This window comes from Procambarus clarkii, chromosome 1 (assembly GCF_040958095.1).
Source record: "Procambarus clarkii isolate CNS0578487 chromosome 1, FALCON_Pclarkii_2.0, whole genome shotgun sequence".
NCBI classification, from domain to species: domain Eukaryota; kingdom Metazoa; phylum Arthropoda; class Malacostraca; order Decapoda; family Cambaridae; genus Procambarus; species Procambarus clarkii.
This window is the reverse complement of record NC_091150.1, coordinates 25,423,393-25,451,352: the sequence shown is the minus strand read 5'-3', so window position 1 is coordinate 25,451,352 and position 27,960 is coordinate 25,423,393.

The window sequence follows — 27,960 nt, the reverse complement described above, 5'->3', positions numbered from 1 at the left end:
CCATCATGTCTTGTACGGACTTGGTTCCGAGTTCTGTGTCCCAATGTATATCCCATAGGAATTTATTCATCTCCTCATAGTTTCCCTTTTGATACGCCAGCCCTTTGTTTCCCAGTTCTTTTTTGGGGGTGATAATTCCCTGCTCAACCAGGTACTCAAAGCTCAATACACTATGATCACTCATTCCCAAGGGGGCTTCCAACTTAACTTCCCTTATATCCGACTCATTTAGGGTAAATATCAGATCAAGCAAGGCTGGTTCATCCCCTCCTCTCATTCTTGTCGGTCCCTTGACGTGTTGACTTAGAAAGTTTCTTGTTGCCACATCCAGCAGCTTAGCTCTCCATGTGTCTGGGCCTCCATGTGGGTCTCTGTTCTCCCCATCTATCTTCCCATGGTTGAAGTCTCCCATGATTAGTAGTCTGGATCCGTTCCTGTTAGCCACAGAAGCTGTTCTCACTAATATATTGATGGTGGCCAAGTTGTTTCTATCATATTCCTGTCTGGGTCTTCTGTCATTCGGCGGGGGGCTATATATGACTAATATTATAATTTTCTGTCCTCCAGTTTCTATGGTGCCTGATATGTAGTCACTGAAACCTTCACAGTTCTGAATTACCATCTACACGACCTCCTCCTTTCCCTTCTCTCTCTTTCCTCACTACATAGTAGCCCTATAGAAACACTGTGTTTGTTATAGTTTTCGTTAGCTTTGTTTCTGTGAGTGCTATTATGTCTGGGTTTTCTTCTAGTGCCCATTCTCCGAGTTCACTTGTTTTATTTGTAATCCCATCTATGTTAGTGTACATTGCCTTGAAGCTCACTTTCTTCTGTTCATTTTCTTGTTCCTTTCTTGGCGAGCATTCTGCTGGTGTGGGAAACTGTTCCATGGGTGAAAAGATCTGTGAGGTGGTTTGCAGGGTCTCAGAGGATTTTGGGGTGGGGGGTGGGGGTTTAAGGGAAGGGGGGACAGGTAGGGTGTGGGGGTTTAAGGGAAGGGGAGACAGGTAGGGTGTGGGGGTTTAAGGGAAGGGGAGACAGGTAGGGTGTGGGTTAAGGAGATAGGGGGGACATGGAGGATACTGGGTGAGGGGGGAGGAGGGATAGGGAGGGTATGGAATGAAGGGGGAGGGGAGACAGGGGGGGAAAGGTGGGAGGGGGGACATGACGGGAATGGGGAAGGGGTGACAGGGTCAGAATGGGGTGGGGGGGCGGGAGGGAGGGTTGGGTGGGGCAGGTAGGGTGAGGGGAAGGGAGGGTTTCTATGCAGAAGGGGTTGGTGGTGTTGCTCTCCCCTCTGGTGTTGCTGGGATGCTGGTCTTGGGTTCCCCTCTTGTCTCTAGGACTGTTGTGTTGGGGGCTGTGATTTCCTGGTTTGCTCCTCTCTCCCTGCGCTTCCTCCTAGCCTCTGCTGCCCTGGCTCTGTCCTCCTTCGTCCTGTCCCTCTGCAGGAATACTTTTTTGTATCCCTCCACATGCTGCAGACGACTCTTTCTTTCGAGAATATCCTCCTTCGTGGTTTCGTTTGTAAACACCACCTTTACAAGTCGGTTTCTGTCCTTGTTGTACCAGCCCAACCTGAAAACCTTCTCAATGTTTTGTTCAGCCCCTTCCATCTGTAACCCCTTCATTAGCCCATGTACTGCCTCTCTATCCTTGTTATTCCATTCTTACCTGTTGGATCCTGTCATGTTCACAGAAAACGGTACCATCCGTTTTCTATGTGCTGCGAGTCAGACGAGAGAGAAGGTAAACAGAGAGCGTACAGGACGCCCGCCAAGCTTGGAAGCTGCTAGTCATGTATCATCTTAAGTATTAAAGTCAGTAACCAAGCAATGGCTTTATATCAACCCTACAACCAAGACTTCCTCAGCTACACACGAACACCACACTGCCGACGAGGATGAACTGTGAACGCAGGTATTTGTTCAACTTAAAACACGAAGGAGAAACATGCTGTCTCGCCCCCAGAGGAGGAAGAAGTCGTGCTGTCTGTGAGCACCATACCCGATGCTGCGTGCTGACCAATGCTGTGTGCTAACCAATGCTGTGTGCTAACCAATGCTATGTGCTAACCAATACTATGTGCTGACAAGCTGTGTACTGAGAAATCTGCGATCCATGTGTGCCGACGCTGTGTACGAAACGACGCTTTGATGCTGTATACAAAACCCGATGTTTTGTATACAAAACACGCTATGTGCTACAATTCTTCATGCTGTAAACTGACTGCTGTGCCAACTGCTGACAACTGCTGTACCAACTGCTGCCAACTGCTGTACCAACTGCTGACAACTGCTGTGCTGTTGTAGGTAGGAACAACACCACATGTATACAGAGCTAGGTAAGAAGTCAGTTCCTGCTGTGTTGTGCACTGTTGTGAACTTTTGCATTAAAATGCTTGTGTGCTTTGCAAAATTAAAGTAATTACAGTGAATTCTTGACTAACATATACAGTGCAGTAAGTGTTTAATATTCTGAGGAATATTTAAGTGATAAGTTTACATTTATTCAGTAAAAAATGGCAAATATACCTCAGTTTCCTGCATTTGATCCTGACTGTAACCAGACAAACCTGTCACAGAGGTGGACCAAATGGCTTAAAAGGTTTGAAAATTTGTTGATAGTTTCAGACATGAAAAGTGCTGAAAGAAAGCATGCCTTTCTACTTCATTATGTAGGTGACACACTGAAAGACACTGGTGGTGCCAAAGATTATGACATTGCCAAAGCCAAATTAACTGAACATTTCAAACCAAGGCAAAATACAGCAATAAAAATTATGCATTTCAGGAGAGCCAGACAACTCTCTAATGAAACTGTGGATCAATACTACACACGTCTGCAGGGTTTAGCACCCCATTGTGAGTTTGCTGATGTTGACAAAGAAATCAAACAGCAAATAATTGAATCATGCACATCTACACGTCTCCGTCGAAGAGCTCTAGAACTTGTTGATGTTGAAAGTTCTCTTACCAAGATACTGGATATTGCTCGTCGAATGGAAGATGCTGCACGTGATGCTCGTGTCATGGAGTGCAGTGCCAACAACGGTTCTGCCACTGTTACTAACAGTGATGAGGTACTTAAGGTTCAGGGAGGCCACCGTGATCAAAGAAGATATCATGGCAAACCTAACAGCAAATTGAGCCAAGAACCACATCACAAATGGGGTCAAGGAACAAGACTCAAGCAGTCACAACGACCCACATCAGAAGGTGTCAACAATAAATGTTACAATTGTGGAGGAGACTACCCACACCAAGGTAATGTTTGTCCTGCACAAGGTAAGAAGTACTATGAGTGTGGAAAACAAGGTCATTTTGGTGCTATGTGTCGTTCCGCACTAAAGAAACCACAGTCAGTGAATAAAAGCCCTGTACGAGGATCAGGTCATAGGGGTCGAGGTGGTAAACACAATCTTGCACCTCATATCCAGAATGTTAATAATGTACAAGACAACATTTCATTACAACCAGTCTCAGATGACAGTGAATGTGATTACACTTATGGAGTACAATCAATCACAGAATGGAATGATCTTCCAAACAACCCAGAGACTATAGTATACATTGCTGGTATTTGTCTCAAAGTTCTTGTTGACACTGGATCAAACATTGACACCATTGATGAGTGCCACTATGAAAAATTTAAAAAACAGTTCCCAAAGCTTGAGAACTATAATGGCAAAGCCACTGCCTATGCTTCAAAGGTAGCCTTGCCAGTGATTGGAACTTTCACTGCAGAGATTAAGTCAAAGAATGCAATGCTCACTACTACATTCCATGTTGTTAGGAATGCAAAGGAGTCTCTACTCAGTTACAAGACTTCAACCAAATTGGGGCTACTTCAGCTTTCTAATGCTGTAGCAGTGGAATCTGTTAACAATGTTGATGCTATTGTTGCTGAATTTTCTGATCGATTTGAATCCATAGGTTGTTATACTGATAGCAAAGTACAACTGCACATCAACAAAGATGTAATTCCAGTTGCCCAACCACATCGCCGATAGCCATTCCATACTCGCAAGAAAGTCGATGCCGAACTGGATAGGCTGATGGAACTAGATATCATTGAACCAGTAACAGGCCCAACACCATGGGTAAGCCCAATTGTCACTCCACCAAAGCCGAAGAATCCAGATGAGATACGCATTTGTGTGGACATGCGTGTTCCCAACAAGGCAATAATGCGTGAACGCCATCCTACACCCACTGTAGATGATATGATCTACCGCTTGAATGGTGCAACTGTATTCAGCAAGTTAGATTTAAACAAGGGCTATCATCAGTTTGAACTTGATGATGAGAGTCGCTTCATCACAACGTTTACGACACATCGAGGTCTGTATAGGTACAAGCGCCTGAGTTTTGGTATTAACAGTGCTGCCGAGGTATTCCAGCACATCATCAGCCAGGTATTGCAAGATATACCTAATGCTGACAACATGTCTGATGACATCATTGTTTATGGCCGTACCCAAGCTGAACACGACAAAGCTCTTCGTGCAACATTGCAACGCTTACGAGAAAAGAATTTGACGTTAAGCCGAGCAAAGTGTGAGTTCAGTCAACCTAAAATTGAATTCTTTGGACATGTACTTAGTGACAAAGGTCTGTCTCCAGATCCTAAGAAAGTTGCAGATATCAAGAATGCTACACCTTCTTCAACATCCACTATTGTATGTTTCCTGGGAATGACAAACTACTGTTCTCGCTTCATTCCAGATTTTGCTACCATTACGAAGCCTCTACGTGAGCTCTTGAAGAAAAATGCATCATGGTACTGGAGTGATATCGAGCAAAATGCATTTGATGCTGTGAAAGATGCACTAGTAGAGAATGTGACTGCTGTGTACTTTGATCCATCAATGGACACTGAGTTAACGGTGGATGCTAGTCCTGTTGGTTTAGGTGCTGTTTTAGCCCAACACAAACCTGGTCATCCAGATTCCAGAGTAGTAATTGCCTACGCCAGCCGTTCTCTCACAGATGTTGAGCAACGATACAGTCAGACAGAGAAGGAAGCTCTTGCTCTTGTATGGGGCTGTGAACACTTCAATGTGTATCTGCTTGGTGCACCCTTCACCACGATAGTCACTGACCACAAACCGTTGGAGACCATCTTCAATAATCCAAAGTTCAAACCACCAGCTCGCATTGAGAGATGGGCTCTTCGTCTGCAACCATACAACTTTACGGTGAAATACAAGCCGGGTGCAGGCAATCTCGCTGATTACATCAGTCGACATCCTGCCAACAGTTTCACCATCACCAAGTATCAGCAAGTTGCCGAGGAATATGTACACTCTGTAACCTGTGATGCAGTCCCTAAGGCTCTCACTCTTGATGAAATCCGTACTGCAACCCTAGAGGACCCAACTCTGCAAGCAACAGTGGATGCATTGACTAAGAAAAAGTTTCTACGCATCCCACCCTTAGGTGTTGACCAAGATGCATTCAAAGCACTTGAACGCATCCAGACAGAATTAAGTGTTACGCAACAACGCGACAGTGCTGCGAGGTACTCGTATCGTCATTCCAGCTGTTCTCCAGCAACGTGCTCGTAAGCTTGCACATCAAGGACACCAATGTCTTGTTAGGACCAAACAGCTGCTACGAGAAAAGGTGTGGTTTCCTGGCATTCATCGTCAAGCAAAGGACATGCACGATGCCTGTATCCCTTGCTAAGCTGCAGTGGATACTTCAAGACCAACACCTCTACAACCTTCACCACTACCTGCTGCACCACGGACGGAAGTATCGATGGACTTCTGCTTACCGCTACCAACTGGAGAGTACTTGATGGTAGTCATTAATGATCACTCACGTTATCCAGAAGTAGATATCATCACTTCTACATCTGCAAAGGCTGTCATCCCAAAACTCGGCAAGATCTTTTCAAACTTTGGCATTCCTGAAGTTGTCAAGACGGATAATGGACCGCCATTCAATGGACAAGGACTTCGTCAACTTTGCTGAGCATATTGGATTCAAACACCGCCGTGTAATGCCACTACATCCTCAAGCAAATGGAGAAGTTGAGAGATTCATGCAACCTCTCATGAAAGCAATACGCTGTGCTCATGTCGAAGGACGATCCTGGAAACAAGCTATGTATGCTTTTCTCAGGAACTACCGTGCAACGCCGCATGGAACTCTGGGCAAGTCGCCTGGAGAACTTTTATTTGGGCGTCCTATGAGGATCGCACTACCTGTCATGCCAGCCGAGGTAACGGATAAACGTCTCGCTCAGAAGGATGCACTAGCCAAGGGTAAAATGAAAATTGCTCATGATCAACGTGCAAAGGAACAATTCATAAAGGTTGGAGATACTGTTCTCGTTAAAAAGAAAAAAGAGGGAAAGCTCGATATGCTGTATGATACAAAACCATATAAAGTGATTAGTGTAAAAGGAACTATGGTAACAGCGAGTAATAGAGATCATAGTATAACACGTAATATGGCCTATTTCAAAGTGATTCCAACTAGTGTAGAAAATGATGAAGTGCAAAGTCGTGCAAACGATAAAGAAAAAAATAGTTATAACCCGACAAACAATTCATCAAGGGATGTTATGGTATTTGGGGACTCACGTCCTAAACGTCATGTTAAACGTCCTACACGATTTGATGATTAATTGTGTTCTATGTAATGCAAAGTATTTACTTATTATGCTAAACTAAATTTAATATTGTTTGAATAATGCAGATATCTCAATCAATATTTTGTAACTTTGTATTACAGTTTCTTTCATGTTTGTTTAACATTGCATATGTATTTTTAACATTGAAATCCTTTGTGGTAAAGATTAAGTTGTTTAAATTCTTTGTGTGCTTAATTAATGTTAAATGTATGCAATATCTCTTGATATGTTAATAACTTACTTTGTGTCAATAACTTTGCTTTGTGCTACAAGCAAGGTAGACATCCTGTATTCATTCTTTTTAAAGAAAAGGAGGGATGTCATGTTCACAGAAAACGGTACCATCCGTTTTCTATGTGCTGCGAGTCAGACGAGAGAGAAGGTAAACAGAGAGCATACAGGACACCCACCAAGCTTGGAAGCTGCTAGTCATGTATCATCTTAAGTATTAAAGTCAGTAACCAAGCAATGGCTTTATATCAACCCTACAACCAAGACTTCCTCAGCTACACACGAACACCACAGATCCTTCCTGTTCTTTGATGCCTACAACTACTACTGATGTGTGTGTGTGTGTGTACTCACCTAGTATACCTTGTGTGTGTACTCACCTAATATTCACCTAGTTTACCTTGAGTGTGTGTATACTCTGCTTGATACCTGCTTAATGGGGTTCGGGGAGTTCTTCTACTCCCCGAAGCCCAGCCCGAGGCCAGGCTTGACTTGTGAGAGTTTGGTCCACCAGGCTGTTGCTTAGAGTGGCCTCAGGCCCACTTACCCACCACAGTCGGGCTGGTCCGGCACGTTTTTTAGAAAAAAATGTAGTTTTCTCTTGAAGATGTCCACGGTTGTTCCCGCAATATTTCTTATAGTCGCTGGGAGGACGTTGAACAACCTCTGACCTCTGATGTTCATACAGTGTTCTCTGATTGTGCCTATGACACCTCTGCTCTTCACTCTTTCTATTCTACATTTTCTTCCATATCGTTCACTCTAGTATGTTGTAATTTTACTGTGTAGATTTGGAACCTGGCCCTTTAGTATTTTCCATTTATATATATTTTGGTATCTCTCTCGTCTCCTTTCTAGGGAGTACATTTGGAGAGCTTTGAGACGATCCCAATAATTTAGGTGTTTTATCTCGTCTATGCGTGCCGTATATGTTCTCTGTATTCCCTCTATTTCAGCAATCTCTCCTGCTCTGAAGGGGGAAGTGAGTACTGAGCAGTACTCAAGACGGGACAACACAAGTGACTTGAAGAGTACAACCATTATGGTGGGATCTCTGGATTTGAAGGTTCTCGTAATCCATCCTATCATTTTTCTGGCTGACGCAATACTTGCTTGCTTATGCTCCCTAAACGTTAGATCGTCGGACATCATTATTCCCAAATCCTTGACATGCTGTTTTCCTACTATGGGCAGATTCAATTGTGTTTTGTACCCTTTATTATGTTTCAGATCCTCATTTTTGCCGTACCCGAGTTCCTGGAATTTATCACTGTTAAACAACATGTTATTTTCTGCTGCCCAATCGAAAACTTTGTTGATATCTGTTTGTAGTTGTTCAATGTCTTCTGTCTGTCGTGTTCGTGTTCTGTCTTGTGTTGAAAGTTTTGTTCACCTCATCCAAAACTGTTGTAACATATCACCTCACCCAAATGCAGGTATATAAGATGAAAGCTGTTTAAAATTATAGCATAGTAGAACTCTGTTTAGTGTTTGCAGGTTATAGTTGTGTGTGTGTAAACTAAAGTCTTTGGAAATGTAATAAGTTATTACGAAACGCGTTCAAGTGTGCAAAGGTAATTTTCAAGTGCAAGTTGATCGTGTGCAGAGGTAATTTTCATGCTGATTTTTGTGTCATCTGCAAAGGATGACACGAAGTTGTGACTTGTATTTTTGTTCATATCTGACATGAGAATAAGGAACAACAGTGGTGCAAGGACTGTACCTTGAGGTTCAGAGCTTTTAACTGCCCTTGGGCTCGATTTTATTTGATTGACTGTTACTCTTTATGTTCTGTTCGACAGGAAATTGAGTATCCAGCGTCCTACTTTACCAGTTATTCCCATTGACCTCATTTTGTGTGCTATCACCCCATGGTCACATTTGTCGAACGCCTTTGCAAAGTCTGTGTATACTGCATCTGCATTTTGCTTTTCCTCTAGAGCTTCTGTGATTTTGTCATAGTGGTTGAGTAACTGTGACAGACAGGATCTTCCCGCTCTAAATCCATGTTGTCTTGGGTTGTGCAACTCATTATTTTTCCATAAAAATAGAATTTTGATTCCTAATCACTCTTTCAAAAACTTTTATTATGTGTGATGTTAGTGCAACTGGCCTATAATTTTTTGCCAAGGCTTTACTCCCCCCTTGTGCAACGAAGCTATATCTGCAGATTTAAGTGCTGCTGGTATCACCCCTGTATCCAGACTCTTTCTCCATATTACGCTGAGTGCTCTCGCTACTGGTACTTTACATTTCTTTATGAATATTGAATTCCATGAGTCAGGCCCAGGAAGTGAGTGCAAAGGCATATTGTCAATTTCTCTTTCAAAGTCTTCCGAGTTTGTGGTAATATCCGTTATATTATCTGCAGCTTGAATGTCATTCATAAAGAAGCTGTCTGGGTCATCAACGTTCATCAACTCACATAGTATACCTTTTTTTATTTTTTTATACCTTTTACCTTTTTTTATACCTATACCTAGTATACCTTGTGTGTGTATGTACTCACCCACACACAGTGAGTACACACAGTGAGTACACACAGTGAGTATTGTGTGTGTGTGTGAGTGCACACACACACACAATACCTTGTGTGTGTGTGTACTCACCTAGTATACCTTGTGTGTATGTGTGTGTACTCACCTAGTATACCTTGCGTGTGTGTGTGTGTGTGTGTGTGTGTGTGTGTGTGTGTGTGTGTGTGTGTGTGTGTGTGTGTGTGTGTGTGTGTGTACTCACCTATTTGTACTAACCTATTTGTGTTTGTGGGGGTTTGAGCTTTGGCTCTTTGGTTCGCCTCTCAACTGTCAATCAACAGGTGAACAGGTTCCTGAGCCTAATGGGCTCAATCATATCTACATTAAAAACTGTGTATGGAGTCAGACTCCACCACATCACTGCCTAATGCATTCCACCTGTTAACTACTCTGACACTGAAAAAGTTCCTTCTTACGTCCCTGTGGCTCATGTGGGTACTCAGTTTCCACCTGTGTCCCCTTGTTCGCGTACCACCAGTGTTGAATAGTTTATCCTTGTTTACCCTGTCAATATCCCAGAGGATTTTGTAGGTCGTGATCATGTCTCCCCTTACACTTCTGTCTTCCAGTGTCGTAAGGTGCATCTCTCGCAGCCTTTCCTCATAACTCATGCCTCTTAGTTCCGGGACTAGTCTAGGTGCATACCTCTGTACTTTTTTTGTCCAGCTGCGTCATGTCCTTGACAAGGTACGGGCTTCATGCTGGCGCCGCATACTTCAGGATTGGTGATTATCATTTTAGGTGTGTGTGTGTGTGTGTGTGTGTGTGTGTGTGTGTGTGTGTGTGTGTGTGTGTGTGTGTGTGTGTGTGTGTGTGTGTGTGTGTGTGTGTGTGTGTGTACTACACCAATAAACACACTACAACAACAAACTACACCAATAAACACACTACAACGACACACTACACCAATAAACACACTACAACAAAACACTACACAATAAACTCACTACAACGACACACTACAATGACAAACTACACCAATAAACTCACTACAACAACAAACTACACCAATAAACCCACTACAACAACAACAACAAACTACATCAATAAACCCACTACAACAACAACAACAAACTACCCCAATAAACCCACTACAACAACAACAACAAACTACCCCAATAAACCCACTACAACAACAACAACACACTACACCAATAAACCCACTACAACAACAAACTACACCAAAAAACCCACTACAGTATAAACCCACAACAACAACATACTACACCAATAAACATATTTCAACAACAAACTACAACAATAAACACACTACAACGACACACTACACCAATAAACACACTACAACGACACACTACACCAATAAACGCACTGCAACGTCAAATTACACCAATAAACACACTACCACAACAACAAGATACATCAATAACCCGCTACAAAAACAAACTACACCAATAAACACACTACAACGACACACTACACCAATAAACACACTACAACGACAAACTACACCAATAAACTCACTACAACAACAAACTACACCAATAAACTCACTACAACAACACACTACACCAATAAATCCACTACAACGACAACAAACTACACTAATAAACCCACTTCAGCAACAAGGTACAAAAATAAACACACTGTGACGGGAAAGTGTTGGAGCATAGATGTTCGGCAGTCCTCCAATGGCAGGTGTCAATGCCTCGTCACACTTCCAAAAAAAAGATAGACTGCTTGCCTGTTGTCTGTGGTAAGTTAGAGGGAGGAACACGTAAAACACAAAGTATGAACAATGAAACTTTAATATATTTACTTTAAACATAAATGAAAATATAGACAAATCTCGGGTAAATGACTAGTGCAATAAAATGACAAAGATAAATGCAAAAACACAATAGATTAAGTAATATAAGGGTGAAATGGTGCTGAGAATATTGGCTTTAGCTGAGACCTCCCTTAATATACGAAAGCCAGAGAGCTTAGTATGCCAGAGAGAGATGTCAACTCTAAGAGCACAAAGAGTATTCTGAAGTTGATGGCTGGTTCAGCTCAGACGTCGACTCAGGTAGCTGGCGCTGAGGTGCAGGGTGCAGGTGCGTGGTCGGCGAGTCACCAATCAGGAGCAGGCAGGCTGGGATGGGTAGTTTGCTGGTTGACGACGAGCCGGCGTGGAGGGTGTGTGGAGTAGGGGGGGTGTTAGGGTACGTTTTGCCTCCTGGTCAAAACATTTTGTGCTACTGGTGACGTATCTTGAATGTAGCATCTTGTACTGGTAGAATTGACAAAACTTTAAGTAGGGAAGAGCAGGCTCAATCTCTCTTGAAAGAGATTATTATCACAACACAATAACAACAAACTACAGCAATAAACACACAACAACAACAAACTTCACCAATAAACACACTACAACAACAAACTACAGAAATAAACACACTACAACAATAAACTACACCAGTAAACACACTACACCACTAAACACACTACAACAACACACTACACCAATAAACACACTACAACAACACACTACACCAATAAACTCACTAAACAACAAACTACACCAATAAACATACTACAATAACAAACTACACCAATAAACACACTACAACAACACACTACACCTATAAACACACCACAACAACAAACTACAGCAATAAACACACTACAACAACATACTACATAAATAAACTCACTTCAACAACACACTACACTAATGAACTCACTGCAACAACAAACTACAATAAACACACTGCAACATCAAACTACACCAATAAACACACTACAACAACAAACTTCACCAATAAACTCAACTACAACAACACACTACACCAATAAACTCACTACTACAACACACTACACCAATAAACACACTGCAACGTCAAACTACACCAGTAAACTCGCTACAACAACAAACTACACCAATAAACCTACTACAATAACAAACTACACCAATAAACACACTACAACAACACACTACACCACTAAACACACTACAACAACACACTACACCAATAAACACACTACAACAACACAATACACCAATAAACACACTGCAACATCAAACTACACCAATAAACACACTACAACAACAAACTACACCAATAAACTCAACTACAACAACACACTACACCAATAAACTCATTCAACAACAAACTACACCAATAAACTCACTAAACAACAAACTACACCAATAAACTCACTACAATAACAAACTACACCAATAAACCACTACAACAACAAACTTCACTAATAAACTAACTACAACAACACACTACACTAATAAACTCACTACAACATTAAACTACACCAATAAACCCACTACAATAACGCACTATATCAATAAACTCACTACACCAATAAACAAACTACAACAACACACTACATAAATATATTATATACTACATAAATCTACATTAATGACCTTCCAAATGCCTCCCAACACCTCAAACCAATTCTATTTGCTGACGACACAACCTTCATTTACTCCAGTCCTGACCCCCTTGCTCTAAATGCCACAGTAAATACTGAGCTAGAGAAAGTCCATCTGTGGCTAACTGCCAACAAACTCACCCTTAACATTGACAAAACGTTTTATATTCTGTTTGGCAATAAATCCTCTAATCATATAAATCTCAAAATAAACAATACCCAAATTTGTAACAAATTAGATGGCAAATTCCTTGGCGTTCTCATCGACCACAAGCTGAATTTCCAGGGTCACATTCTAAATATATCAAAAAAAGTTTCAAAAACTGTTGGCATTCTTTCTAAGATCAGATATTATGTACCCCGCCCTGCCCTGGTGACTCTCTATTACTCCCTCATCTATCCATATCTCAACTATGGAATTTGTGCTTGGGGTTCTACTACCCAAAATCATTTACGTCCTCTAATTACTCAACCCAAAGCTGCTATTAGGACAATATCCAACTCTGGCCCCAGACATCACTCGGTACCCCTACTCAAATCTCTGAATATGTTAGATATTAAGTCATTGCACATTCTCTCATGTGTATTATACATATATAAAACGCTGAACTGTAATGCCAATCCTGACCTCAAAAGATTCATTGAAGGTTGTAACAGAACCCATGAGCACCACACCAGAAATAAATACAGTTTTGATATTCCTAGAGTACGACTTAATCATACTAGAAATGCTCTTCAAATCAAGGGACCCAGAATGTGGAATGATCTTCCCAACCATGTTAAAGACAGTACCTCTCTCAACCAGTTTAAGATAAAAACGAAGCACTACCTAATAAATTCCCTGTAACCTACCTTACCCCTCTCTTGTCAACCCATGTATGTTTTTTTTTTTTTTTTCAAAACAACGCTGTTTGAATGTAATTTACTGTAATAATTTGTAACTGTATTTGTGCTGCTTTTTCAACCATTTTCCCCCCTCTTTTACCTCTATTTTTATTTGTTCTCAACACATTTTATTCTTTTTACCCATTAGTTTTAAGCTTTAGTCATTAATGTTTTTCCTGCCCGAAACGCTTTGCGTAATAGTGGCTTTAGGCATTGTATGTACTAGCTCTATCTATTAGCCCAACAAACTTTGTAAAATCTCTTTATGTATGTACCTTACCTAAATAAACATTTATTTATTTATTTATTTATTATTTATATTCACTTCAATAACATACTACACTAATAAACTCACTACAACAACAAACTACACCAATAAACTCACTACAACAACAAACTACACCAATAAACTCACTCTACCAATAAACTTACTACACCAATAAACTCTCTACACCAATAAACCACTACAACAACAAACTATAACAACACACTACACTAATAAGCTCACTACAACAAACTACACCAATAAACTCAGTACAACAAACAACACCATTAAATCCACTACAATAACAAACTACACCAATAAACTCACTACAGCAACTCACTACAGTAACTCACTACAGCAATAAACTCACTTCAACAAAAACATTTCACCAATAAACTCACTACATCAACAAACTACACCATTACACCAAGTAAAATAACAAACTACACCAATAAATCCACTTCAACAACAAACTTCATCAATAAACTCACTACAACGAGACACTACACCAATAAACTCACTACATCAACAAACTACACTAATAAACTCACTACATCAACAAACTACACCAATAAACTCACTACATCAACAAACTACACCAATAAACTCACTACATCAACAAACTACACTAATAAACTCACTACATCAACAAACTACACCAATAAACTCACTACATCAACAAACTACACTAATAAACTCACTACATCAACAAACTACACCAATAAACTCACTACATCAACACACTACACCAATAAACTCACTACATCAACAAACTACACTAATAAACTCACTACATCAACAAACTACACCAATAAACTCACTACATCAACAAACTACACCAATAAACTCACTACAACAACACACTACACCAATAAACTCACTACAATCACAAACTACACAAATAAACACTTTTCAACATCAAACTACGCCAATAAACTCACTACAACAACAAACTACACAAATAAATTCACTACAACAACACACTACACCAATAAACACACTACAACAACACACTACACCAATAAACTCACTAAACAACAAACTACACCAATAAACCTACTACAATAACAAACTACACCAATAAACACACTACAACAACACACTACACCAATAAACACACCACAACAACAAACTACAGCAATAAACACACTACAACAACAAACTACACCAATAAACTCACTACAACAACAAACTACACCAATAAACCTACTACAATAACAAACTACAGCAATAAACTCTCTACTACAATAAACTCACTACACCAATAAACCTACTACAACAACAAACTACACCACTAAACACACTACAACAACATACTACATAAATAAACTCACTTCAACAACACACTACACCAATAAACACACTACAACAACACACTACACCAATAAACCTACTACAATAACAAACTACTCCAATAAACACACTACAACAACACACTACACCAATAAACTCACTACAACAACAAATTACACCAATAAACACACTACAACAACAAACTACACTAATAAACATACTACAACAACAAACTACACCACTAAACACACTACAACAACACACTACACCAATAAACACACTACAACAACACACTACACCAATAAACACACTGCAACATCAAACTACACCAATAAACACACTACAACAACAAACTACACCAATAAACTCAACTACAACAACACACTACACCAATAAACTCATTCAACAACAAACTACACCAATAAACTCACTAAACAACAAACTACACCAATAAACTCACTACAATAACAAACTACACCAATAAACCACTACAACAACAAACTTCACTAATAAACTAACTACAACAACACACTACACTAATAAACTCACTACAACATCAAACTACACCAATAAACCCACTACAATAACGCACTATATCAATAAACTCACTACACCAATAAACAAACTACAACAACAAACTACATAAATATATTATATACTACATAAATCTACATTAATGACCTTCCAAATGCCTCCCAACACCTCAAACCAATTCTATTTGCTGACGACACAACCTTCATTTACTCCAGTCCTGACCCCCTTGCTCTAAATGCCACAGTAAATATTGAGCTAGAGAAAGTCCATCTTTGGCTAACTGCCAACAAACTCACCCTTAACATTGACAAAACGTTTTATATTCTGTTTGGCAATAAATCCTCTAATCATATAAATCTCAAAATAAACAATACCCAAATTTGTAACAAATTAGATGGCAAATTCCTTGGCGTTCTCATCGACCACAAGCTGAATTTCCAGGGACACATTCTAAATATATCAAAAAAAGTTTCAAAAACTGTTGGCATTCTTTCTAAGATCAGATATTATGTACCCCGCCCTGCCCTGGTGACTCTCTATTACTCCCTCATCTATCCATATCTCAACTATGGTATTTGTGCTTGGGGTTCTACTACCCAAAATCATTTACGTCCTCTAATTACTCAACACAAAGTTGCTATTAGGACAATATCCAACTCTGGCCCCAGACATCACTCGGTACCCCTACTCAAATCTCTGAATATGTTAGATATTAAGTCATTGCACATTCTCTCATGTGCATTATACATATATAAAACGCTGAACTGTAATGCCAATCCTGACCTCAAAAGATTCATTGAAGGTTGTAACAGAACCCATGAGCACCACACCAGAAATAAATACAGTTTTGATATTCCTAGAGTACGACTTAATCATACTAGAAATGCTCTTCAAATCAAGGGGCCCAGAATGTGGAATGATCTTCCCAACCATGTTAAAGACAGTACCTCTCTCAACCAGTTTAAGATAAAAACGAAGCACTACCTAATAAATTCCCTGTAACCTACCTTACCCCTCTCTTGTCAACCCATGTATGTTTTTTTTTTTTCAAAACAACGCTGTTTGAATGTAATTTACTGTAATAATTTGTAACTGTATTTATGCTGCTTTTTCAACCATGTTCCCCCCTCTTTTACCTCTATTTTTATTTGTTCTCAACACATTTTATTCTTTTTACCCATTAGTTTTAAGCTTTAGTCATTAATGTTTTTCCTGCCCGAAACGCTTTGCGTAATAGTGGCTTTAGGCATTGTATGTACTAGCTCTATCTATTAGCCCAACAAACTTTGTAAAATCTCTTTATGTATGTACCTTTACCTAAATAAACATTTATTTATTTATTTATTTATTATTTATATTCACTTCAATAACATACTACACTAATAAACTCACTACAACAACAAACTACACCAATAAACTCACTACAACAACAAACTACACCAATAAACTCACTACAACAACAAACTACACCAATAAACTCACTCTACCAATAAACTTACTACACCAATAAACTCTCTACACCAATAAACCACTACAACAACAAACTATAACAACACACTACACTAATAAGCTCACTACAACAAACAACACCATTAAACCCACTACAATAACAAACTACACCAATAAACTCACTACAGTAACTCACTACAGCAATAAACTCACTTCAACAAAAACACTTCACCAATAAACTCACTACATCAACAAACTACACCATTACAACGAGTAAAATACCAAACTACACCAATAAATCCACTTCAACAACAAACTTCATCAATAAACTCACTACAACGAGACAGTACACCAATAAACTCACTACAACAACACACTACACCAATAAACTCACTACATCAACAAACTACACTAATAAACTCACTACATCAACAAACTACACCAATAAACTCACTACATCAACAAACTACACCAATAAACACACTACAATCACAAACTACACAAATAAACACTTTTCAACATCAAACTACGCCAATAAACACACTACAACAACAAACTACAACAACAAACTACACCAATAAATCCACTACAACAACAGCAAACTACACCAATAAACAAACTACATAAATAAACAAACTACAACAACAAACACACTTCAACAACAAACTACACCAATGAACCTACTACAACAACAAACTACACCAATAAACTCACTACAACAACAAACTACACCAATAAACTCACTACAACAACAAACTACACAAATAAATTCACTACAACAACACACTACACTAATAAACTCACTACAACAACAAACTACACAAATAAATTCACTACAACAACAAACTACACAAATAAATTCACTACAACAACACACTACACCAATAAACTCACTACAACAACAAACTACACAAATAAATTCACTACAACAACAAACTACACCAATAAACTCACTACAACAACAAACTACTCCAATAAACACACTACAACAACAAACTACACCAATAAACACACTACAACAACAAACTACACCAATAAACTCACTACAACAACAAACTACACCAATAAACTCACTACAACAACAAACTACACCAATAAACTCACTACAACAACAACAACTACACAAATAAAAACTCATTTCAACAACACACTACACTAATAAACTGACTACAACAACAAACTACACCAATAAACTAAACTACAACAACACACTACACCAATAAACTCATTACAACAACAAACTACACCAACAAACACACTACAACAACAAACTACACCAATAAACTCACTACAATAACAAACTACACCAATAAACTCACTACACCAATAAACAAACTACACCAATAAACTCACTACAATAACAAAATACACCAATAAACCACTACAACAGCAAACTTCATCAATACTCTAACTACAACAACAAACTACACCAATAAACTCACTACAATAACAAACTACACCAATAAACTACTACAACAACAAACTACACCAATAAACTCACTACAAGAACACACTACAGGAATAAACTCACTTCAACAACATACTACATCAATAAACTCTCTATACCAACACATTACACCAATAAACTGACTACAACAACTCACTACACGAATAAACTCACTACAACAACACACTACACCAATAAACTCACTACAACATCAAACTACACCAATAAACCCGCTATAACAACAATAAACTACACCAATAAACTCACTACAACAGTAAACTCACTACAACAATAAACTCACTACAATAAGAAACTACACCAATAAACTCACTGCAAGAACAAACTACACCAATAAACTCACTACAACAACACACTACACAAATAAACTCACTACAACAACACACTACAACAATAAACTCACTACAACCACACACTACACCAATAAACACACTACAACAACAAACATCAGCAATAAACTCACTACAACAACACACTACACCAATAAACTCACTACAACAACACACCACAGCAATAAACTCACTACAACAGCAAACAATAGCAATAAACACACTAAAACAACAAACTACTCCAATAAACTCTCAACACGAACACACTACACCAATAAACTCACTACAACAAAAACAAACTACACGAATAAACTCACTACAATAAGAAACTACACCAATAAACTCACTACAACAACAAACTACACCAATAAACTCACTACAATAAGAAACTACACCAATAAGCTCACTACAACAACAAACTACACCAATAAACCCACTACAACAACAAACAACACGATGTGTGTTTATATTTCAGTCATGTGTGTTTATATTTCAGTCATGTGTGTTAATATTTCAGTCATGTGTGTGTGTTTATATATCAGTCATGTGTGTTTATATTTCAGTCATGTGTGTTGACATTTCAGCCATGTGTGTTGACATTTCAACCATGTGTGTTTGTATTTCAGTCATGTGTGTTGACATTTCAGCCATGTGTGTTTGTATTTCAGTCATGTGTTTATATTTCAGTCATGTGTGTGTATATTTCAGTCATGTGTGTTTATATATCAGTCATATGTGTGTGTTAATATTTCAGCAACGCATATCAATATATTCCAAATGTTTAATGTTATATTAGCTTTCATTTAAAACTTATAATGTTTTTTCTGAAGTTTTATTCAGCTGAGATTAAATGGTAACAACATTGAATTATTTTGTAACTTTATCACAGGCAGAAATATGTAGATTTGTTCCACCCTAACTAAATTTATTTATATAGGATATCTTATTATGTTAGACTTTGAGAAATATCTTTCATCATAACTTTCCTCATCGATCGTTCAAGGACCGGTGAATAATAATAATAATTTGATTGTACTCGCGAGAAAATGGCCACCATAAAGCCAATGGATCTTCTAGAAAAATCAGGAAAGTTTCTGCATCATGGCCGGAAACTGTTGGGCAACTATGTGCAGTGGGCGAGCCCCACCTGGACCCTTCAGCTCATCCTTCAGTGCGCCACGTCCTTCGTGTTTGCTGGACTTGTTCTTGCTTCTGCAGCCATACAGTTCGTGGGGAATATTGAGTGTAAATCGCAGTCGGGCGGATTGACACCCCTGACAGACGAGGATAAAATTTCTGTATGTTTACAGTATACGAGATATGACGCCCACTCTGACGGAGGAGCCAACGCCAGCGGCACCACCGACTACCCGTGGATGCCCTGGGTGTATCTCCTGCTGTTAATAATAACTTTCATCCCTGTCCTAGTCAAAAAATATTTTGAACACGCACTGCTAGAGAAGTTCATCCAAGACTTCGTCGATCAAAAGTTGGAAGGTGAAGAAAAATATATAAGCTATTGGAGAGATAGTGTTGGAACACATCAGGGGTAAATATGGGCGCCATTTTTTATATCCGTGTCTTGCCTCGTGGTGAATGTCATAAGTTTTTTTCTTTTAGATGCGTCATCAGCGGGAACCTTCCACAAGATGGGCTAACATTTCCCCTACACCAGGGACGCTAGTAACTCTAGCAATGAGTTCTCACGGATGTTCCCTCCCACCGGACTATGTTCCATCACTCCCAAGATGGCACTTGCTGTATAAAGTACAGAAAACTACGGGTGCAATTTGCCATATAATTGGGTTTATGAAAAGATACAGATTTGTTTATTTTGGTATTTTATTACTCTGTTAATTTCATGTTTGGTTTTTTTAATAATATATATAACGTACCCATTTAGACGCCGGTAATTAATGGTCTCGAATGACTTAACCCATTTTGAGTAGAAACGCCTACTAGATGATTGGAACGGTGATGACCTCTACGTGCTGTATTGCACGTAGAACATGGTGCACAATACTACTGCAGCTTAGTGTTTAAACATTATTGTGGGATTTCAAGAGATGCTGGAGCGGGAGTGGGCAGAAGAGATGGTGTGAGACCGCAGTTAGTCTCACCTCACACATGTGGACCACAAGTGGTTGGTAGAGGCGGGACCAAATAGCCAGAGCTCAACCCTCACAAGTACAACTTGCTGAGTATAATCCGGTCTACAAGTAAAAATTTCCATAAAAGGGCAGTCGACTGAGGCACATCAGAGATCATCCCGGACGAAGGATCAAACCCTCATCACGGCCCTTGTGGATTCGTTCATTTACCATAAAGGATATTTATTAAGACTGATTAAAATTATTTACATTAAAACTCAAGAGGAGGGATGAGACAACAGTCAGCAGTTGCGTGTGTGTGTGTGTGTGTGTGTACTCATCTATTTGTGTCTGCAGGATCGAGCATTGACTCTTAGATCCCGCCTTTCTAGCCATCGGTTGTTAACAGCAATGACTCCTGTCCCATTTCCCTATTATATCTAGTTTTAAAATTATGAATAGTGTTTGCTTCCACAACCTATTCCTTAAGTGCATTCCATTTTCCCGCTACTCTCACGCTAAAAGAAAACTTCCTAATATCCCTGTAACTTATCTGAGTTTCCAGCTTCCACCCATGTCCCCTCGTTCTGTTACTATTCTGTGTGAACATTTCATCTGTTTCCACCTTGTCCATTCCCCTGAGTATTTTATACATTCCTATCATATTCCCCCTCAACCTTCTTTTTTCTAGTGTCGTAAGGCTCAGTTCCTTCAGGCGCTCTTCATATCCCATCCCTCGTAACTCTGGAACGAACCTCGTCGCAAAACTTCTGAACCTTTTCCAGTCACTTTATGTGTTTCTTCAGGTGGGAACGCCATGATGGTGCGGTATACTCTAAGACTGGCCTCACGTAGGCAGTGTGAAGCGCCCTTAAAGCCTCCTCACTTAGGTTTCTGAATGATCTAACTTTTGCCAGTGTAGAGTACGCAGTTATCGTTATTCTATTTATAGGTGCCTCAGGAGTTAAATTTGGTGTTACATCCACGCCCAGGTCTCTTTCTCGAGTCGTCACAGGTAGGCAGTTCCACTTCATTGTGTACTTTGACCTTTGGATAGGAGATAGGAGATAGGAGACCTTTGGTCTCCTATCTCCATAACTTTACATTTGCTCGTGTTGAACTCCAGTAGCCCTTTTTCTGACCATCTCTGCAACCTGTTCGGGTCCTCTTGGAGGATCCTGCAATCCTCATCTGTCACAACTCTTCTCATCAACTTTGCATCATCCGCGAACATCAACATATAGGACTCTATTCCTGTAAACATGTCGTTAACATATATTAGAAATAGAATTGGTCCACCGATCCTTGTGGTACTCCACAAACTTAGCTTAGCACATGTCTCCACCTGCCAGCCTTAGCCACCCGACTGGTGTTCCACCCACATGCACGGCACGGCGTCTACCACAAGACCAAACTAAAACCTACATGAAATCTCCTGATACTCTGCTATCAGAGAGTAATACTTAAGCACATAATTATAATTAAACTTATGTGTATATAACACTGCTAAGGTGTAAAAGAATTTAAGTACAATCAATAACAGTAATAATTTCAATGGCGAAACATTGACGCTAGCTTGAATACACGGCCCGCCACTGGAGCAATCCCAAATATGGTCATCCCCCCAGTGAACTGCCACCGACTCCCCCCACAGGTTTTAACATCCAAATAGCCTAACACAATATTCAAATCAGGCACACTACAGCATGCTACAATTAAATCAAACATAATTATATTGGAACACAACTGGATACCATGTTATATTTATTTAACGGGGAAAAGAAATAATGGACATACATATTTAGCATGATGAATGTTAGAATCAAAAACAGATTCGTAACACATATATCACAATCTGAATGACGCTAAATGATCTCGTGGGTGTTTACTACTGGCGTTTTTTAATACTTGCAACTGTTCACTGCTGATTTCTCCTCTTTCAGCATTACCCTCATTTATCTACCAATGATATGTTCTTTCCTAAACACCACCACTCCTTTAGGTATAAAATCCTTTTCTTTAATTTGGGATGGTGACCTACTAAATGGAACTGTGTTACACGTTTGTTGATTATCAACAAAATAACGGCAGCTAACCCATCTTCTGTAAGTTCTATAATTTTTATGTAAACATAACCCTTATAAACACTTATAGCATTATCTGCCTTAGCTGAATCCATACTGGTGCTGTGAGAGAAATCTTGATTTTTTTAAATATTCCATGAGACGTTTCCTTGCAAGGTTCTCTAGTGTCGAACTGAGAATGGTGGATAATGAAGCTACTGTGTAGTTTAGTGGCTCCTGTGTCCTTTCATTCTGGCACATTGACACTACATTGGCTGTCTTCCATTCCTTTGGCAACTCGCCTCATTTTCAGTGATGTGTCGAAGAGCAAACGGGATGCTCAAGTCCACAGCTACATTTTTTAGTCTCCACAAAAACCATTTGTTATTTACAGTATGTTGTTGGGTGAGTATTGATGAGCCATATGTTGCTTACAATAAAGTGGTGGGTGAGTGTTTAAGGTCCGAATGTTATAGTAAGGCTAGTTACAATGCGTTGTATAACTTTATTCGAGTGGTTAAAACTTATTTAAGATCTGATTTAATTTGTAACTTTCTATTGAATTACACATCAAATCAGCACTTGGTGTAAGGCATAGTATTGAAAGCTGTACCCTAAAGTATCGCTAACAACATCTGCTCTTGCTTACTTATAAATAATGGAAGTGCAGGGATCTATATAGTAATAAACACCAGTTCTAACTACATGGGACAAGAAATACACCTTGGAGTACAATTTTACAAAAGGGTTTTTATTTAAAAAATATCAGATTTCCTCACACTTCTTAGAACAGGGGTGGGGGGTTTACTTGGATCCACCAAAGGATTGATATAGACAAAAAGGGGTGGGGGAGGTTCCTTCTCCCTCTACAACCTGGGACTTAAAATCCTTACTCTATTCCACTCCTCATAGATCACTACAAAGGGCCTGGGTTTACAAATGAATATACAAAATAAATGTGAATACCCCCCCTTCCTGTGACACACAGCTGAGAAGTTGTTTTTAACAGTTTTACACACACAGTTTTAAGAAACTAAGGAATACTGGGTGTCAAGTACCCAGGAGTCTCCCTTTTGAGTTCCCTTATGGTTGTCAAGTGACCATCATAGTCGTTAGCATGTCTCGACTTGGGTCTCCCTTGCAGACCACGGGTACAGTCAAATCAAGGAGGAGACCTGTGTCAGTAGTATGGCATCTTGTTGTGACAGTGGGTCACCTGAGTGATAGCCAGGTTTTGGCTCCAGTTACTCAAACTAACAGATGTCAGTAACCTAAGATATGATCCAGGATCCAAAGAGGCATCCTCTCATTGTTAATCCAGATGTGTTCTACCAGTTGCAGCCATGTCTACGCCTGCGATCCAAGAGCTCAAGTCTACAGCATGCCTACCTCCCTCACACTCCCCTCCGTTGGTCTGGTGAGTCCTGACAGGTCAAGTGGAACAGTTCTGGGAGTGACCCTACAGGTGTGAAGCTTGTTGTAAGTTGCAGTGTCTCCTGCGGTGTTGAACACGTGGAGAGCACTCACCACTTGTGTCTGTAGTTACAGTATACTTTGTTGTTTTCAGTTAGCTAGCTAGTAGCCCCACTTGGAAGTTTTACATTGAGTTAGACATACCATGTACTAAGAAAAATTTACATAAACTCTTGAAATTTACATTTAATTTTTCTTTTTTCCTTGTCCCCCCGGGAAGGGGAATTATGTAAGAGAGAGACCCTTGCGTAGGGAGAAATAAAAGTGCTATTGAGAGAGGCCCCTTGTGTAGGTAGAAATAGCAGTGTTAAATGTTCAAAAACAGTTAAGTAGGAGAGAGTGCCTTGTATAGGGAGAAATAGCAGTGCTATTGAGAGAGACCTTTGTGTAGGTAGAAATAGCAGTGTTAAATGTTCAAAAACAGTTAAGTAGGAGAGAGTCCCTTGTATAGGGAGAAATAGCAGTGCTATTGAGAGAGACCTTTGTGTAGGGAGAAATAGCAGTGTTAAATGTTGAAAAACAGCCTGGAACATTATAAGACATACAAATGAAGTACTGGGAAATGTGTATGACATGTATAGGGAGGGGACATTATTGGAACCAGGCAGGCAGGGACATGTGCAAGCCCCTATCAGTCACTTGGGAGAGGGAGGCAGTGAGCACCAGACCAGTGTTGTGGATGGTCTCCAACAAATACAATAAGTGCAGTATTATTTTTTGAGATATATACAAGAGTTGTTACATTCTTGTACAGCCACTAGTACGCGTAGCGTTTCGGGCAAGTCCCTGGAATACGATCCCCTGCCGCGAAGAATCGTCTTTTCATCCAAGTACACATTTTACTGTTGCGTTAAACAGAGGCTACAGTTAAGGAATTGCGCCCAGTAAATCCTCCCCGGCCAGGATACGAACCCATGACATAGCGCTCGCGGAACGCCAGGCGAGTGTCTTACCACTACACCACGGAGATGTCTTACCACTACACCACGGAGATGTAAAGATTATAGATGTTTATAGTGGTGCTTCGCCTTTTCTTTATGAGTTGGAGATAGGAATTTGTGGAAATAAGGATTTTTGGAAGCCTGTGTGTAGGGAGAGTGGTGTGTTGTTAATTCAGGTGTATGTGCTCAGCTGTGTGTCACATAGGGGTTATTCACATTTATTTTGTATATCCATTTGTAAACCCAAGGCCCTTTGTAGTGACCTATGAGGAGTAGAATAGAGTAATGACCTTAAGTCCCAGGTTGTAGAGTGAGAAGGAACCCCCCCCCTTTTTTGTTTGTATCAATCCTGTGGTGGATCCAAGTACACTTCCCCTCCCCCCTGTTCTAAGAAGTGTGAGGAAATCTGGTATTTGTTAAATATAATCCTTTTTGTAAAATTGTACCCCAAGGTGCAGTTCTTGTCCCATGTTATTTATTTATTTATTTATTTATATATACAAGAAGGTACATTGGGTTTGTGAGAATACATAGCATAGTACAGTATTTACAATCTTGTAAAGCCACTAGTACGCACAGCGTTTCGGGCAGGTCCTTAATCTAACAGATAATTTTAAGTAGGTAAATTCTATCAGAATTAATAAAATGATAACAAATGTAGTTAGAACTGGTGATTATTACTATATAGACCCCTGCACTTCCACTTTTTATATGAAAATAAGAGCAGGTGTTGTTAGCGATACTTTAGGGTACGGCTTTCAATCTCGTACCTTACAGAGAGAACTTGGCTAGCAGTAGGAACCGAAGGAGATTGTGATACAAGATGTTCACATGGTGAGGCAGGACTCAGCAAAGTTTGGAGAACTATTCCTGATGTAGGGACCGAAGAATGTTGAGGTCCTAGAGGTTGTTGAGGTTGTGCTGCAGGACCCAGTGGAGTACTAGAATGAGGTTGAACTGTTCCCACTGCATGGACCGAAGAATGCTGAAGTCCGAGGAGATGAAGTTGTGACCTAGTAGATTTGATGGTTCGTTGGGTTGCATGCAGGACAGGATGTTGAGTGGTTCCTCTATGACGACTGTCGCTGAAGTGTATGATCCAATCTCCCAGTATTTTGGTGCTCCAGTATCCTCCCTGGCGATAGGAGCACCAGTATGATGGTGCTCCTATCGCCAGGGTGAAAGACTAAAGGTTTTCTAGTACCTGGCAGGGTGAGAATGAAGTTAGTACTTGACAAGGATGTACGACTTTCAAATGCAATGGAAGGTAAGTTTGTCTTACAATATTTTAGCTGGGGGCTGGTAAAGTTGTCTGGAGGAGCACGTTTATTTGGATTTGGTTCGTAGAGAGAAGGATCTTTCCTGGTGGAGCAACAGATCGAGAACTAGAACCATTGTAGTCAGGCAAAGTACAACAAGAAGGACTAGACAATACCATGGAGGCGTTGATTGTATTACACGGGTCGTTGGAGAAGATGTCACACTGGCTCTGACTTTCCCTGGAGATGTCCGTATTGCGGGCACTGCTTCCCGAGGTGCTTCACAACGTTACCAGCAGTACTGTTCTGGACGGAAACTGCTGTAGAATACCTGATGGTAGAACACGGCAGATTACTTATATGTAAGTTACCTGAGCTTGTCTGGAACAGCGGCTCGTCATAGTTGTTGATGGTATGGCTGAACGGCTCAGAAGACACTGATACCTGCATTAGTGGTGCCCTGAAAAGAGGAGCGTTACGCTTACCTGTCGTCTGAGACGGGTGCCTATTCTTCACAAAGTATTTGATATCTCGAATCATACCTAGCCAGTAGTAGTCCTGTTTCAGGCTTTTGTAGGTATTATAGAAGCCGTAGTGTGAGCGAGATCCATGGACCAGAGGCAAGATATCTGGTCGTAGGCTGTTGGGAACTACCAGTTGGTTGATGTTAGCCCGATCGTCGTCCTCCTTCAATTTCCTGGTTCTGTAATACCGGTATAGCAATTAGTGCTCTACAAAGAACCCAAGGATACTGCTAGGTTGTGTCTCAGCCTGTAAGAATAAAGATGGTAAGGAGGGATCCTCTCTCTGCAACTTACGGAATTCCAGCATAGTGAGATTCGGCGGGAGGCTCTGAAAATGTTGAGATACAGGCGAGCAGCTGTGGCCCGCTTCGTCACCATAACAGGAGGGGAGACGTCTTCAGAATCATCTGTTGCTTGGACCTCTTCTTTAACAAACTGCAAGATAGGATTTTTCAATGCTGAGTCACATACGTGGCGTTTTTCTGTGATGATTAAATTCGCAGGTTGCTTCTGCCAAGTCGCTGCCCAGGTGAAGTTGAACTCCTGACATGGGAAAAGGCTTTTCCCTGATGGCGACTTGGACTTCA